This window comes from Pleurodeles waltl, chromosome 1_2 (genome assembly GCF_031143425.1).
Source record: "Pleurodeles waltl isolate 20211129_DDA chromosome 1_2, aPleWal1.hap1.20221129, whole genome shotgun sequence".
Lineage (NCBI taxonomy): Eukaryota > Metazoa > Chordata > Amphibia > Caudata > Salamandridae > Pleurodeles > Pleurodeles waltl.
This window is the reverse complement of record NC_090437.1, coordinates 702,969,202-702,987,696: the sequence shown is the minus strand read 5'-3', so window position 1 is coordinate 702,987,696 and position 18,495 is coordinate 702,969,202.

Below are 18,495 nucleotides of genomic sequence, written 5' to 3'. Positions count from 1 at the left end.
AGTTGATCAATGAGATCGGTCTATAGTCTGCACAGTGCATTGACGGAGGGTTAGATTTTGGAATTACCACTATGGTGGCCTCGTCTATCCCTCTCGGGAAATGCCCCTGCTGTTCTACTTCTGTGAAAAGGGCCATCAGGTGTGGTATTAGCTCCTTCCTATATTTCTTGTAGTATTCTGACGGGAAGCCGTCGGGACCTGGGGTCTTCCCAGTTCCCAGTCTCGAAATGGCATTGCTTATCTCTTCCTCTGTCAAAGGCTCATCTAGGATCTGCGTCTCCGAAGGAGGCAGTCGGGGCAGGGGAATTGTGTCAAGTAGTCTCCGGCGGTGGGCTGGGTCGACTGTGTCTGAGGCCCTATATAGTGTTTTGTAATAGCGGGCGAAGGCCTCTGCTATGTCTTGGTGCTTCTCGACCTTGCCCTGATCTCCGTCCCATATTTCGGAGATGATGGCCGAGGCCCTGTGGCGGGAGATCAGCCAGTGTAGTAATTTCCCTGTTTTGTCCCCCCAACCATATATTCTTGCTGTGCTCGTTCGCCAGAGAGCCTTTGCTGCTTCTAGGGACAGGTCTCTGATTTCCTCCCTTATCAGGGCTAAATGTCTTGCCCCTCTCTCGTTGGGGTTCCTTTCTTGTGCCTGTTCTAGTTCTGCCGCTTGTTTCTCTAGTGATTCGATATTTTGAGTTTTTAGACTTTCTAGCTTTCTCATCAGACCTCTAGCTGACCCTCTCAGGACTGCCTTGCCCGCGGCCCACAAGATGGCAGGAGAGGACACTGATCCCTCGTTTAGGCTGAAGTAGTCGGTCTGCGCCTTTTGTAGCTGTTCTACAAATTCTTCATCCTGTAGATACCAGGCGTTTAGCCTCCACATGGGACAGTTCATCTGTCTGGCCCGGCCTAGAACCAGTCGGAGTGGTGCGTGATCGGATTTGCCCCTTGCCAGTATTTCAATATGTGATAGGGCGTTGCAGTCTATGCTGGATAGTAGTATTAGGTCAATTCAGGACTGTGAGCCGTGTGCCGCCGAGGTGTGAGTGTATTGCTTTTGTTGTGGGTGCCGCAGACGCCATGTATCAATGAGCCCCATTGCTGTCATCCAGTTCGTAAGGCCCGCCGCCATATCTCGTCTGTGAGTTGTTATTGGGCCTTCTACATCTAGTCTTGGGTCCAGGACTACATTAAAGTCACCCCCTATCACTGTCAGTCCTAAGGGCAGGTCCAGCAGAAGCTGGGTCAGTTCTTTAGTGGTTCCTCGTTGTATCGTTGGGGGAATATATATACTAACTATATTGATTGTCAACCCCTCTATTGTACCAGTAATGGCCACAAATCGGCCTTCCTTGTCCTTCCATGTCTGCATCACTTTCAAAGGAAAGGAGCGGTGCAGAAGGATCGCGACCCCTCTTGAGCCCCGCATGAACCCAGCATGATAGATTCTATCAAATCCTCTTCTCGCATGGAAGGGGCAGTGTTCTCCAGCAAGGTGTGTTTCCTGCAAGAGGAGAATCTCGGGTCGGTGTCTGTGTATGAAGGTAAATACTTCAGTGCGTTTAATTTGATCTAGCAATCCGTTTACGTTCCATGAGATGGTCTGTGTTGGATACATTAGGGTCTGTGTGTAAGATTGTCTTAGATCTACCCAGTGAGTGTGTTTGCTTTAGGTTTGGGGTGTCTCCCTCCCCGGTCTCCCGGCATAACTTTAAGGGCTGTACTATGTTATTATGGTGTGCCTGTCGGTTGTCCTGTCTTTTGGTCAACATGACAGTGAACAGTCTCTTTTGGAACCCCCCAACTCATTCCCCACCCCATACTTCCCCCCAGAAGCATCTGTCGCCCTACCCATGAACCTCGCGCCTTGAACCAGGCGAGGTAGTAACCGGAATTAACTGGTTGAGCAGTGGTGGACCCCTCCATAATGTCGAATCGGTGAATTGAAGGCACTTAACAGTATTATTTGTCATCGACATCCTTATTTTGGCATGTTTTGCCCTCCCTCTCCTCCCCTCCCCATTTAGAAAATCTCCAGCTCCAGCACGGGACGGTCTCTGTTGTTCCAAGTCTCTCCCATTCTCTTCCAATCTCTGTGGTGATCTCTGGTCTTTCGTGTTGTTAGATATGGTGGTTGCAGCCACTAGTGGGGAGTTCGAGCTGGAGCTCCGTCCCCCTCTGCGTCTTCTCGACCGCGTGCGGTGACCCTAAGCGATTGTTTGCTTTGGCCGGTAGTTGGTTTTGTTTCCACTCAGAGACCATTCGGTTTGTTCGCCAGTCGGTTTAAGCGGTAGTTCTTCCATTAGCCATGTCCACGCTGCGGTTGGCTGTTCGAAGAAGTGGGTCTTGTTTCCATGGACTACCCGTAGCTTCGCAGGGAACAGCAGTCGGTATTGAATGTTCATTGCCCTTAGCTTTTGCTTGACTTCCAGGAAAGAGTGCCTCATTTGCTGCACGTCTCGAGTGTAGTCAGGGAAGAGGAGGACTTTGCCTCCATTACAGAGGAGGTCTCCTTTGGCGCGGGCCTCTTGTAGGATCATGGGGGTCATTCTAACTTCGGCGGGCGGCGGAGGCCGCCCGCCAAAGTTCCCCCGCCAGAATACCGCAGCGCGGTCAAATGACCGCCGCGGTAATTCTGACTTTCCCGCTGGGCGGGCGGGCGACCGCCAAAAGGCCACCCGCCCGCCCAGCGGGAAAGCACCAGCAACGAGGAAGCCGGCTCCGAATGGAGCCGGCGGAGTTGCTGGTGTGCGACGGGTGCAGTTGCACCCGTCGCGATTTTCAGTGTCTGCCAAGCAGACACTGAAAATCAATGTGGGGCCCTGTTAGGGGGCCCCTGCAGTGCCATGCAGTGGCATGGGCACTGCAGGGGCCCCCGGGGGCCACACGACACCCGAACCAGGCTGGCGGGAAGGGGGTCGGAATCCCCATAGCGCCGACGTGGAGGATTCCCTGGGGCAGCGGGAAACCTTTTCACCGCCGCCGCGGTCAGAATAGCCCCAGAAGCACCGCCAGCCTGTTGGCGGTGCTTCCTCCGCCCCCTACCCTGGCGGTATCGGACCGCCAGGGTAGGAATGATCCCCCATGTCTCTGTCTCTGATATTAAAGAGGCTGAGGATTACCAGTCACGGCGGGGTCCCCGGCGGAGGCCTCATCTGTAGGGCTCTATGGGCACGCTCGATGGTGAACCACGGGGTAAGGCGGCCTTTCGGGATCCAGGAGCAGAAGCATTCCTCCAGAAATGTAGTGAGTGACGTCGTGGCTATGTCTTCCGGGAGTCCAACCAGTCTCAGATTGTTACGTCTTGACCTGTTTTCGGCATCTTCAGCTCTTCGGTGCGGCTCTGATGTACGATATGTGAGTATGGACACCTGTGTTCTAAGGGCCTTTATTTCGTCTTCTACCGTGGATATTCTGGCTTCCGCCTCTGTGATTCGGGCCGTGGTGTTGCGAAGATCTTGGCGCACTAGAGTCACCTCCTCCTTGACCTCTCCAACCCTGGCCTCTACAGTGGCTTGGGATGTATGGATGGCTTGGAGGATTGTTTCTAGGTCTCTGGAGGTCGGCATTTGGTCTTCTTTTCTGCTCGGGACATGGGTCTCCGCCCGGGTCCCTGCCGCGTTCGTAGCGTATTGTTCAGTAGATTATGACGGCTTTCTATCTCTGCCTCTCTCTCTCCCCGTCCCGCGGCGGTTCGCCACTCGGGCCCGGGATGGGTCCACCTGCGTTAGATCTCACGTCAATCGCACCCTAGGGGCCTTCAGCTTCTCATCTCCAGTCTGTCGCCCAGAGGGTTCTTGTTGCAGGGCTGAGCCTCAGCTGGGTTCGCGAGGTCTCCTCGTTGTGGCCCCGGTCCGGAAATTGCAGGGCAGCGGAGCCGGGGGCCAGAGGAGCGGCTCCTGACGCCAGGTGGTCCTCTCCCCCCACGTCATTGGGGGGGAAAAGGGAATGAGAGGGAAGGAGGCAGTGGAGCGGAGGGTGTCTGCCGAGAGGGGCTTCCCCCACCGGGGTGCCTGTGTTCCTCCCTCCGCCCCCTTATGGTCCCAGGGGCCCCAGCTCTAAAACTCTTGCCTGTGGCTGTTTTGGCGGTAGATCGCTCCCTTCTATGGGTGGTCGTTCTGGTCGGCCCGGCTATTCCTCTCCGCGGTCGCAATCTGGGCCCCCCTCTGCTCCGACTTGCTCCTCTTCAACCGGGTCTCAGCCGCTCCCGGCGCCGACCCCGTGTCACCTCTCCGGCCGCCAGGGGAAGCAGGAAGAAGGGCAGACGATCTCTCACCCCGGCTCCTCCTCCTCGCGGTCTCACGCTGGGCCGGGCTCCGCCCCGCCACCTGTCGCCGCCCGTCACAATCCCCGGTCCTGGCTGGGGGGGCCCGCCTTCTCTGGCACCGACTCCGGGTTCTGCACCACCTGTGAAGAAGGGGAATGGGCCAGTACCACCTGTGAAGTCCGTCGTGGAGGGGGAAAGCAGGAAGGAAGGCAGGGGACAGAGGCTCGGGGGTCACCCCCGCCCCCCACTTCGGGAACGTCTCAGCAGGCTCCACTCCCGCCCGGCCTCTGCGTCTCAGGCTCGCTCAGCTCCCTTTGCCGCCGACCACAGGCCGCAGACCTCCCGGTCCACCTAGGTCTTCGGATTGGGCCCGGGTCCGATTTTTCACCGCACACCTCGGGCAGACGGTCCTGATTTCTTCCTAACGGGATGGGTCGCTCACAGGGAGGAGGATTTCGGGTGGATTCAAGGCGGATGACGGAGAGGTCCGGAGCACTATGAGAGTGCACCCGCCATCTTGACGCCTTGGCCACGCCCCCACAGGTTTTTAATGATATAGTATATTCATATGCAATGTACTCATTCTGTGCTGCTCACTGCCTTCAACCAGGCCAGTTCTGACCAACCAGAAGAGGGTGAGATCCTTGAAGATCAGTCTGTGTCAGGGCATAAGTAGGATGATAATTCAGCTCCACTATGTGCATCTCCCAAGACTCCGCCCACTAGCTCTCCTCCAGAAGTCATCAGAGGTTTTCATGTACTCCTGCAGCGAGCTTCAAAACAATTCAACCTGCCTACACCAATAAAGCAAACAGATTGTTTTCTATACGATTTTAAAGATTCTGCAAGAAAATCGGTTAAGTTAATTCCCATTGTAGTTCACATTTGGGAAGAAAGGCTGAATCTCATGAAGAACCTTGCATCAGAGACAGCAGCATTTCTTGGCTTTATAAGAAATACAGAGCTTCCGAGAATTTGCCTACATGTTTCATTGGCATTCACGCTCAGATTCAGTAGTGATGCAGGCAGTCCAGTGGCGGTCCCGAAATCCTTCTAACCCATGGATATAGCTTCAACGGATTTCAGACACTTGGTTGGTGCAGCAGTCTTCCGCCAACAAGGATGGTTGAAAGCCACTTCCTTCCATCATAAATTTAAACAATGGAGTTAGACACGCCTTTTGATGGAGAGAACCTCTTTGGTGAGCACGTGACCAATGGTTTCCAGTCTATCAGGACTGACACTGACATGGCTGGTTCTTTAGAACTTAGCAACAGCACGGCTTTCAGCCTTTTTGTGATACCTGAAAAAGAGGCCAGTTTCTGTCAAGAGGTTCTTACCAGCCATGTAGATATCAACCCTATCCTGCATTTCAGTAGGGTTTTCGCCAGTAGTACACCCCACAGCAACAATACAGGACAACTCAGCTTGTAGCTTATTCAAGGCAGCCTGCTCGTAGAAGACCTACAGCGGAAGGAAAATGCAATGAAGCATCTAGATGCCAGTGACAATTTTCATGCACTAGTCCCCTCAACTGTTCAGCAACAGCATTGCGACTTATCCAGTTACTACAATCATTGGAAGGATATATCTTCAGGCAAGTGGGAGCTAAATATAATCCAATAGGAATGTGTCCATGTGCCTGGAAAAAGGCCCTGGTTAGACTGCTTCTGAAAAACAGTAATGCTGATCCATCAATCCTGAGCAGCTCTAGACCTATCTCTTTTCTTCTGGCAATGGGGAAAATACTGGAAACTCTGGTGAAAGCCCAGATCACTAGTCATATTGAAAGGAATGTCATCCTTCATATGTCTCAGTCCAATTTCTGTACTGGGTTCAGCACAGAATTAGCATTTTTAGAGGCCACAGAATTTATTAGAAGTAACCTCGATTTAGATAACAATAATCTGTGGTCAGTCTTCTTGATTTATTTGCTGCCTTTGATAAGGTATCCAAAGATATTCTGTTGCCGAGACTGGAAAACGTGGGAATCATGGATGAATCTTGGCACTGGATTATGGCGGTCATTATGAACATAGCGGTGTGGCCCGCCATGCCGGCGGTGGCGGGTAAAACCACCAGCTGGCATGGCGGGCCACACCGCCACATAATGTACCCCTTGAGGGCCGCCATCGGCAGCCCTCACTCACCGCAAGGCTGCCTCTGTCAGGCAGCCTGGCAGCAGTCAGAAACATTATCCGACAGGGCAGCGGTGCTGCCCCTCGAATAATGTTTCCTCAGCCACCAGCCTTTCCCAGGCGGGTTTCCCCGCCAGGGAAAGGCTGGCGGAAGGGGTGCGCCGGGGCACCCCTGGGGGGCCCTGCACGGTCCATGCACTTGGCATGGGCAGTGCAAGGGCCCCGGTGCAGTGCCCCATCGCGCAGGTCACTGCCCGATTTTCAAGCAGTGATCTACGCGACGGGTGCAGCTGCACCCGCTGCACAGAGGCGTCGTCAATGTCCCGGCCAGGCCCACAGGAATGTTCCTAATACGGCCGGCGGGGATCCAGGGACGCTGGCGGTCAGTGTTTTGACCACCAGCATGAACACTGTGGTTTTTACCGCCGTGTTCATAATGAGGGCCTAAATCTTTTGTGACAAATTGCCACCTTATACTTCTCGTTTTAGTGAAAGAAGATGTGGCATACCACAGGGTATAGCTCTAAGCTCTACCCTGTTTAATGTGTAATTGGTTCCATTGGCTTTAGAAGTTCAGCCGTGGGGTTTCAATTTAATATCCTATTTGGATGATACACAATTGATGCTTGCATTTCAACAAATGGACGACACTATGGGCTTCATTATGATCATGGCGATCATACAGCCGGGCCGCCAATATGACGGTGGGAAGGAGGCCACCAAGCCGGCGGCCTCCCCACTGCCGTATTACGATGTTTCTGCTGGCCAGTGGAAAGAGTGCATTGAGAGAGCTGAGGCCAATGTCACTGCCCACAGCACACTCAAAATGCTCACTGTCTGCAATGGCAGACACTGTGCATTCTGAAGTACTAGAGATTTTCATTCTCAGGGTAATATAACAAAGAACTTGGCAAAGAAGCTGAAATATGAAAAGACATCTTTATTAAACTCAAATGAGTGAGACTACGCCTCCCAGAAGCTGACCTATAGCAACTGAAAGAGGCAGTCTGCCGAAATGGTCTTAGCTCAGACCTTTTATATCATTTATTATGCCCTAGGCATGCAAGGGGGCTGTACCAGTCACATTCCTAAACAAATGAGAAAAGCTAGAGAGGCAACATGTGAGTAGCCTTTGGGGTTTTAACAGGATTACAGTTGACCATTCACATATTTCACTACAAACGACAAAAACAGAGCCATGATGATGTTCCCATACTTCAGCTAGGACAGCCTCCAATTATTTACCCACGAGGGTTCAGATATCAGCAGACCCCAATAAAACCGGGCACCTCCTCCTCGTAAAGCAAGCCATAAAGCAGGAAACAGGGACAGGTGTGTGTAAGATTAGGCATGGTTTGTGTGTGATGAAAGGTTTATGATGTGTTGTGCCTTGATACTAATCTCATTCGGCCACTGGGAAAGAAACTGGCTGAACAGGTTTGGCTTTAGGCAGTGGAGTCAGCTTGCCCAGGTCACAGAGGAGTCAGCAAAGATGTACGTGTCCTTCAGAGTTTTCAGCATTAGACATTGACCTATGTGAGGACAATCATAAAATGGCTGTCGTTTAAATGGAACAATATGCTGTATCATATACAAGGTCATTCCATTGATGAAACGCGATAAAAACACTCATACATATCGTATTTCCCATTTGCGGCTCTCTGATACTAAAATCGGCATGATAGGGCCATGCCTCCAGTGTGGTTCTGAAATTTAAAGTACCACAGACCCTCCTTTTGCCCTTACATAGGCAATAACTATACTCATACTAATCTGAGTCCGGGTCTATATTCATAAGGCCATGGAGATGTTGCTGGAGCAAAATTCTAGCACTTGGTAACTCTCTTCTGGACAGGTCTCCTCGAACATGAAGTAGCACAAAAGGCCACATATGGCAGGACAAAATAAGGAATACCTCTATCTGCAGTAGGTGGCATAAGATCACACACCCAACAATTAGTGATGTTCACTACTAACTAGTGTTGATGCAGAAGCTGTACAAAAGAATTGCTTACGAATTCTGATCTTCTAACCTGCTCATGTTCAGGAAAAGGGTGAAAAGAGTGCAAAGAAACAATAGTAGGAAAAGACATAGGTTGGGAAGTGGGTGCAGAAGTCAATTGAGTAGAGAAAAACAATCCCACCCATAAATGACAACGTCATGTTTAAAAGACACTAGAAAACACGTTATTAAGAACATATAGACAACGGGAAAAAGTAGTGACCACTATTACAAATGAAATAATAATTTTTCACAACCCTAACCAAAAAGCAAATCCTAAAATTATCTAGTAACATTTTTTGGGCTCCTCTGCATTTCAGTAATTTTTGTATGTTCAGGTGGAACAGTGGTGACTCTCATCAATGCTCTAAGGTGAAAAGGGGTACTCTTTCCACAGAAAATGGACTTTATTCTGCTTTTACTAAACAGAATAGTACTTTAAAACAATGCCAGCAAAACAATCAGTCTCCTAACACCTAGTCTATACAATCACACGGAAACCTCTTGTGAAACCAACTATGCCCAGAGTCCGTTCAAAAAGCCTCTCTGGCAGGCTTCTATTGTCCATCAAATTTTCTTTTGTTGTTTTCTTTCGCATGGGCCTCTCAATTCAGGCCTCTTCGTGAGAAAAGTACTGCTTAGTTGGAGTGCCCTCCTGGCAAACACCCACAGCTCACTCGAAAGTCTCAATGTCTTAAAGCAATGCACCAGTGTCTCTCCTCTGTGGCAGACACTACAAACAATGTGCTCTTCATTGATCAAGGGCACAAATCATCTCGTGCAGACCCAAGCACCATTAATTGGGAAATAGCTCAAGCTCAGCAGCACTTTCAGACTCCAACACTCATTATTTAGTGTCAGAGGACGCTCAAGCTGCTCTTTCATGGGCACCGCAATATAGTGCCTTTTTCCAAACTTGAAATCTTCGGTGCACTGCCCTTCTTCCTTTGGAGCAAAGAAAAGGGGGGGGGGGTGGCCAAAACTCAGGCCAAGGGGCTCAAGGGATTGCACACTGTCAGAGGTTACCAGCACATGACAGGTAGAGAAATGAAACCTCAAAACAGCTCTGCCATCAACAACAGGAATCCTTCTCTTTAGCTCTTTTACACTGAAACTTTGGTTTTGTGATGTCCAACGCCGTCTGATGGAGCAAGTACGATACCATGCGCTGGCGATCGCTGTCCAGCTTTGCTACTTTCTGGGTGCTGAGACTGTAGGGCCAAGACGTCCGTCTTTCATCTGTAGCTGTCACTGATGGGAATTAGGCTTAAATCAATGTCCTGCAGGTTATTATGACTTGATACCCGCAGAATCTAGTGACGTAGGAAATGTGCCACAGTTGTTAGTTTCCTTCAATTTAGTACAAAAACAGTTCATGGTTTTTAACAAGGGGACTGCAAGCAGGTGGTCTGCAATCTTCAAAGGAGTAGCCATACACCATGGGCATAAAATACAAAGACAAAGGCAGAAGGGCAAAACAGGGTCTCTAGCATCTTTAATTGGGTTCTTTCCATTATTCTCTGCCATCTATAGCTACATGAGAATTCTATCTGAATGGATTTCCTCACACAGTGGCATTGTCTAATGGGGTAAACACATATTTTCCTCAATGATTAAGTCTAGGTGTTCCTCCTTATCTTAGAACATCTCAATAGAGAAATCACATGATACCGATTATCAGGGACATGTAGAAACCTTCCTTTAAAAACTGTGCATCAGGTGCACTATGCAATACACAGGCTAATAGTCAAATGTGCAAACAAAAAGACAAGAACTAGAGGGTCCTGATATTTGCATGATTAGGACACATCTGATCCCACCAAAAATTAAAGTAGCAGGAACAGAAGGGAACCGAAAACCAAATTAAAATAGACATTGAAAATTTGTCATGTTCAAAAAGGTAAACATAAGATATCTCCTTTTGAGATGGAAAACTTGTCTTACTATAATATTGAGTCAGTTAACCAGCCTATCGCTACCCTGACAGTCAGGCTGGAAAACATTGAAGCAGGCCTAAGGCAAATTCTTGAAAACCAGTCTGGTCATACCAAAGGGAATTATACATAACATGGGGGTCCCTGGTACATCACTGCAGTCTGGAAATGTGAACCTGAACAATACATCAATAATAATAAAAGGGCTGACTGGTGAAAGGAATTCGAAAAAGAGAAATGGGACTAGGACATAGCTAAAATCTCAATAACTAAGCATGATGCGACATTGGTCAGGGGAAGTAACAAAAGAAAAAATCTATAGGAAGAACAAAAAATTATTTGGGTGATAGTCAGGCATGTGACACAACACCGAGAGTACGGGTGATACACAAAGGCCAAAGTTACACAAATTTTAACTCTACCGTTGGCGACTACACCATATACGGTACTCCTAGCTAATGTTTCAGTTCCTTCTTCAGGAAAAAATGAAAACCTGGTTTTCTTTTAAGGAACAAAAGCCACATGCTACTTAGGAAACAGAACATAATTAACTAATGTAATATAGAAATTAGGCCACCTTGAGTCACAGATCTATAATTTCATCCTTAGGTCCAATCAAGGCTACATAAATGTAGGGCTGCCTGTTCCTTTAAGGGAAGGGACAGTAACGTGACTAGCTGCAGGTGACACACTTTGATCCTGTATATCTCTTTTTATTTTCCTTCAATACCATTATAGCCAAATAGACATGCACTGGTGAAGTGTTGTCTCTTATGTGCACAGCATGAAATATCATTATCTGTGGAATTTAGTAACCAGAACGAGTTCAACCAACTGTTGCGTAGCGATGGGCATCGTCATGACCATCCCCTCACAACACAGGGGAGCTTGTAATAGTATCAAAAGCAGCAACAAACATGCAAAAAACAAATAAAAAATAATAAAAACGCACAAAACGTCAAGCCATCAGATATACTTGCTGTGTATCAAGCACAAAAAGCATAGACAAAACAATAGCATGTGTGAATAAGCGGTGACACACAACACCATGTCATGTACTTTATGCACTGTAAACCTGCAGCCCAAAACCCAATATTTGGGCCTGTTTAATTTGTCAGGTTTAAAATCCTTACCCTCCTTTTGACAGTAGATCACCAGGCAATGGAAATCTGCTGTCAAATATAACTTTACTGTTTCTCTTCTAACATACAGGACCAGCAAGAACAATTCATGATAGGACCAAATACACGAAAATAAATTTCCATTACTTAACTGTTACCCTCTTGTCAGTTACTTCGCAACATCAAGCCACCTTAGTTTTACCTTTCTAAAAGTAAAAATTGTTACACTGACACTCCATATTAATTTGGCACCTACAATTTCCACTGTGAAAAATAAGTCTTAATTGGCAAATCGTTCTCATTAAGGCATGTAGCCTTCAAAATTTTAGAAAAGGGCTGCATCTTATTTTCTGTCTAAGACTTAATGCAACACTTCGTTTTCTGTCAAATAAAAGCAACTAGCAGGCATAATTTTATTTTTTTAGAGCGGAGACACAAATGTATCAGTTCTGCAGAGCATTTAACATGATGTTGGGACCTTCGAAGAAACCCCTTTTTTTTATATTTTCCCTTTGGAATTAAGTTGTTTAATTGTATTGATGTTCTTCTGGAGAAACCAGAAATCCCACTTTTAGAGGCCCGTAGGGTCATTCTGCATTTCACAGAGACAAGGCCCTAATTTAAAAGGTCACAAGTGTCAACATGACAGCCTCCTCCATTGTTTATGGGAAAACTAAAGATAGCATCTCAGCAGTGTGTCTTGAGCCAGCCTCTGTAGCTCTCCTAGCTTCTGCCACTCTGAATCTGTCAAAGACAGTAGGCCTTCCTATTTTCCTTCTAACCTGCAATAACTCACTCTATTTTAAAAAATAATTTTTCCTTTTTAGGCGCTAAAAAAAAATTATCTCTATTTCCAGATTATTAAACTACATTTACTGTGAATAATTCACAAACCTTAATAACACACATACCAGTTGTTAGAATAAGTGCTTTTTGCAATCCCATGCAATGGTACATATTTCATCAACTTCGAATGAATGAACGTCTCAGTAGGCCCAGCTGAAGTTAGAACCTTCAACCTTGATATTAAAACAAGCCTTTGTACCGGCACATTGACTCATTGAATCATAAGAAGGCACAACCTGCAAATATATATCAAACCTAAATGTATGCATTTACTGAAGCCTGAGACACTTTAAAAAGTACTCTGAATGAAAGAAAATGCAGTTTAAACAGTGCTTTTGCCCAAAATCGACTTTGATATTTTAGGCATTAAAAAATCAATATCCTACAATTTTCTGGCATAATATACATTACCAGAATGTCTATTACACAATCCATGAGTCAGCCATTGAAAATATTAACTTATACTTTATAGAAATGAGCTTGTTTGCTCCTGCGCCAAGGGAAAATTGCACATACAAATGTAATTTTAGCGGTGCAACATAACTTAAATTAAATTTTAATGCTAGGAGGTCATAGTATAGGTATTAAGCTTTATAAATATTAACAAACGATTTTGAAAGGCACTTATTTTTTTTAAAATAATTTTTCCATAATTAATCATTTTCTTTTTTTAAAAACCCAATTATTCTTTTTTTTGTGATAATTCCACATATAAAAGCAAGCTGCATCCCTTGCCTATTATTTGGGATACATTAACTCACAAGCCTAAGCGCATAAGCCTAACTTGAAATGCGTCACATTTTTGCGCCACTTTCATTTAAAAGGAAGGTTAGTCAAAATTCCACCCGTGTTTAACTGGGAAAGTGCTGGCTGAATTGAACATTTCTATCAAATATACTGCAGCTGAAAAGTTTGCCTGTGAACATCTAATACAATGCATCTAAGAAAAATGCTGTAAATTTATTTATTTTTTTGCAAAAATAGATAATTTCTTTTTTTTGTTTTGGGGCCCTATTTATATCTATTGAATGTGTTTTCTAATTTATTATGCATTTAACAGCAGTTTTGTATATGTGCACAATTGCTCATTCTATAAATTAAAGAGCAACATATAGCTATGTTAGCACATTACATGGTTCATTTCTGGATTTTTTTCTAAGTTTCTACTTAATATTAATTAACCAACATTTTACTTAACAAACTGAAAACATCAAGAAGACCCACAAACACACATTGAGCTCATTTCAGATATAAACAGAAAACACTCAGGACACACAATACAGCGCGCTTTAGCCATTTTTCATAAATAGCGTCGTCGCAATTTACTTACAGAACCGTTTGCAGATCCTAGTTGTAAGTCATATTTACAAGAGAAAAGAAAACTTTTCTCAATAGTGTTCCAAAAAACTGCAAAAACAGCCTCACAGACATTTATTTCCAAGAATAGCGGACCCATACTTTATTAAACGTGATGGGGCCCACGCCGTGTTTAAAATAGAACTCATAAGTTGGAGTTTCAATCGGAGGTATCAGACATGAATCCTCCAATCGGGAATCCCTGTTGCCACCAAAAACCAAACCAAGTACCAAATTTGCTACGATTAGGCATCTTCGCTCACTAACCGAGCTTCAAACTTCAAGGGGCTATCTCTATCGATACACTCTCAAATGTACGAGACCCTCGGTTTTTGAAAATTGCAATCTTCAAATAAAACTAAGGACCAATACTAAGAACCAAGAACCAAAAACTAAGAACCAAAGGACCAAAGAACTAAGGACTGGGAGCGACCCACTTATACTTCAACTAAAGCAGATGGAGAAAAAGTCTCTTCATTACCTGCCTACACAAATTGCAATTCGCGTATACAAACCTATTCAAACCTATCAAAGCTATACCAAACAAATAGTTGTCCAAATTCTAATTGCCAAGTTCTAAATGACCTAACAGTCTTTTTTTTTTTTTTTTTTTTCACTTACGCCAAAAAGGTTCTCAGTCAGGGGTGACATCATGTGGAGTATCAAAATCAGGAAGATCAGAAATACACTGGGCTGCATAATCAAAGAATCTCCAGAATCCCTGCGCACAGAGTACCTTCTTGGTAGAATCCTGTTCTGTCCTCCTCAGTAGATTTCAGTCTCCTGACAAGATCACTCCCACAGAAAGTCACTTCTCTGATGAGCCCCACGTTGGGCGCCATTTGAAGTACTAGAGATTTTCATTCTCAGGGTAATATAACAAAGAACTTGGCAAAGAAGCTGAAATATGAAAAGACATCTTTATTAAACTCAAATGAGTGAGACTACGTCTCCCAGAAGCTGACCTATAGCAACTGAAAGAGGCAGTCTGCCGAAATGGTCTTAGCTCAGACCTTTTATATCATTTATTATGCCCTAGGCATGCAAGGGGGCTGTACCAGTCACATTCCTAAACAAATGAGAAAAGCTAGAGAGGCAACATGTGAGTAGCCTTTGGGGTTTTAACAGGATTACAGTTGACCATTCACATATTTCAATACAAACGACAAAAACAGAGCCATGATGATGTTCCCATACTTCAGCTAGGACAGCCTCCAATTATTTACCCACGAGGGTTCAGATATCAGCAGACCCCAATAAAACCGGGCACCTCCTCCTCGTAAAGCAAGCCATAAAGCAGGAAACAGGGACAGGTGTGTGTAAGATTAGGCATGGTTTGTGTGTGATGAAAGGTTTATGATGTGTTGTGCCTTGATACTAATCTCATTCGGCCACTGGGAAAGAAACTGGCCGAACAGGTTTGGCTTCAGGCAGTGGAGTCAGCTTGCCCAGGTCACAGAGGAGTCAGCAAAGATGTACGTGTCCTTCAGAGTTTTCAGCATTAGACATTGGCCTATGTGAGGGCAATCATAAAATGGCTGTCGTTTACATGGAACAATATGCAGTATCATATACAAGGTCATTCCATTGATGAAACGCGATAAAAACACTCGTACATATCGTATTTGCCATTTGCGGCTCTCTGATACTAAAATCGGCATGATAGGGCCATGCCTCCAGTGTGGTTCCAAATTTTAAAGTACCACAATTCTGAGTTTGCTGAAAGGTGGACCCCTGCACTGCCCAAGACCATGGGTCATGGGCAGTGCAGGGGCCCCTCTGAGGTTCCAACTCTGCCTTTCCACCAGCCTTTTCATGGTAGTGACACTGCCATGAAAAGGCTGGCGGAAAGGGAAGTTGTGATCAGCATGGCGGTTTCGAACTCTGCACTGCCGTGGCTGACCATGACTTGCACCGCCACCAACCCGTCAGGATCTCTGATCCTGGCAGTGGCGGTGGTGTGCTGGCAGTCTGACCGCCAGCATCGTAATGTGGAGGTTGGACCGCCAAGGTTGCGGCGGTCCGACCGCCACCACGGGTGCAGCGGTGCACGGAGCGCCGTACTCGGAATGAGGCCCTATGATTGGAAATTTTCAGGGCTCGGCTGAACAGCCCTCTGTGCTGGAGTCTCTTTGCTGGGCATTTGCAGAGTGGCAGCTTGGTCCATTGTTCATATCTTCACCAAGCAATATTGTTTGGATTCATCTTGGAAAGCTGGTAGCACAGTTGGTCAAGCAGTTCTTTGCTGCTTTTTTAAATAAGGTAAAATATTTGTTAATACTGTTGTACAGTGCTTCTTGTACATTTAGGAAAGCTCTTATTTTTAAAAACAAGATTATGGCGGTCATTCTGACCGCGGCGGTCGCCGCCCGCCAAGCGGTTCCCGCCGAAAGACCGCACCGCGGTCAAAAGACCGCGGCGGCCATTCCGGCTTTCCCGCTGGGCCGGCGTGCGACCGCCAGAAGGCCGCCAGCCGGCCCAGCGGGACAGCCCCTTCAACAATGAAGCCGGCTCGGAATGGAGCCGGCGGAGTTGAAGGGGTGCGACGGGTGCAGTGGCACCCGTCGCGATTTTCACTGTCTGCACAGCAGACAGTGAAAATCTTTGTGGGGCCCTGTTATGGGGCCCCTGCACTGCCCATGCCAGTGGCATGGGCAGTGCAGGGGCCCCCAGGGGCCCCACGACAGCCATTCCCACAATCCTGGTTCCGGCGGTGGACACCGCCAGAAACAGGCTGGCGGGAAGGCGCTCGGAATCCCCATGGCGGTGCTGCAAGCAGCGCCGCCATGGCGGATTCCCTGGGCCAGCGGGAAACCGGCGGGAAACCGCCGGCTCCCCTTTTCTGACCGCGGCTTTACCGCTGCGGTCAGAATCGCCCAGGAAGCACCGCCAGCCTGTTGGCGGTGCTTCCGCCGCCCTCCGCCATGGCGGTCATGGACCGCCAAGGTCAGAATGACCCCCTATGTTCTTTCTGATACTTAACCTGTTTGAGAATGGTTTTGCTCCTTATTCTGAGAGGTTGACTATTCCTACATCTGCTTCTATTTCTTAATACTGCTCACTACTAGGATTAAAGCATGTGAATCTATGAAAGATTCCATACTGGAAAAAAACAAGTTACTTGTACCTGTGCACTTTGATTCTCCAGTATTGATATCTTTCATGGATTCACATGCAGCCCTCCCTCCTAGGCTTACCCCCTACAACAATTATTTTATCAAATTTGGTATAATTGTGCTTGAAATCTGAGGTATGATGGCCCTGTTATGCGGTTCCCACAGGAAGTGGGACTGCACATTAGGATGATAGAACTTCAGGATGTAGGGACTAAGGCCTTGATTTAGATCTCGTAGGTGGAATACTCTCTCACAAACGTGATGGATATCCTGTCCGTTGTATTATGATCCCCATAGGATATAATGGGATTGTAATAAGGCGGACGGGATATCTGTCACGTTTGTGATGGAGTATTCCCCCCTGCCATGATCTAAGTCAAGCCCTAAGTCTGTCTACACCATCGGAAAATGTCAGCCCAATTCTTTGCTAGCTAATAGTGTCTCACCTGAACCCCTAACCTTCCTACGGTAACAGATGATTCTGGCAACCTCCAACGTGACCACTCTAATTCCCAAGGAAATCGTGGAAACAGAGCTTACTGGTTTGTTGTTTACTTATGAATGTCCAGGGTAAACACAAGAAAGGTACAGATAAAGATTTTTTTTAATGTATTAATATAATTATGTTCTTGCATAGAGAAGGATCTATGATTATTAGGCAGATTAATTAAAGCATTGTAACCAGCATTACCAACATAGTGAACAGAATAAATAATCCAACCATAGCAATCTTATTTCCATATAATACTACCTATCGCTACCTACACTCTGAGAGCATAACTGGTGTACTCTCTGCTAGATCTCGAAGTATAGCCTGATCCTCCCATACCTGTATAGCTGGGCCAGGGAGTTGGTCTAGAGTAGAGTTTGTGATCCTTCCCTGCAAGGTGAAATGTCAGTGTCAGCAGAGTTGCATATCTAACGCAGGCTCTGTTCCAGGACAGTACTGGCCGGAGTGCTCCTCTGACCCATATAGGGCAGTGTGTAATTTATATAATCAAAACCACACTGTGTTGGAGGCGTAGCTTTGATGAGATGATATGGCTAAGATTCAGAAGCTGTCTCCAAACAGGTAATGCAAGCACTAGGATATCTTGTTCTCTGTTCCTAGGCTTGAACAGAGTGTACAGATTACATGGTGAGAAAAGCTTACTGAAAACAAGCAACACGTACAGCGTATTCTCATAATAATATTATAGAAGCATAAAACATGTAAAATAACTTTACAAAAAATGATGTCAACATAAAACGTGTAAAATATTAATCTAACTAAGGTGGGCCTCACGAAAGCCTCATGACAGCCCTGCAGGGGAAGAGTGGTTCAGGGGCTGCTGTCTGATTAGTTGGGTTTTGGTTCAGTGTGAATTGGTAAACAATGGCACTTACTTTTGCCTATTGTTCTTAATGCTTCTCTATGCAGTGCTTGTAACTAATACTGTGGGGCTCTAACCATGAAGGTGGGGAAGATTCAAGCATGTGAATCTATTAAAGATGTCAATACTGGAGAACCCAAATATACAGGCAAGTAACTTGTTTTTTACCTGGGCCCTCATCCTTTGAGATTCACATGACCCTGGTCTGCCTAATTGGCCCTTTGGTAAATTAGTACAAAAAGTAGTAAATACAGATAAACATCTGCCAAAGTCTGTGTGGATTCATCAAACTATGCTAAATGTAGTGGTAGTGAGACACTTCTTTGCCACCCCACTTTAATTATAGGCCTCCAA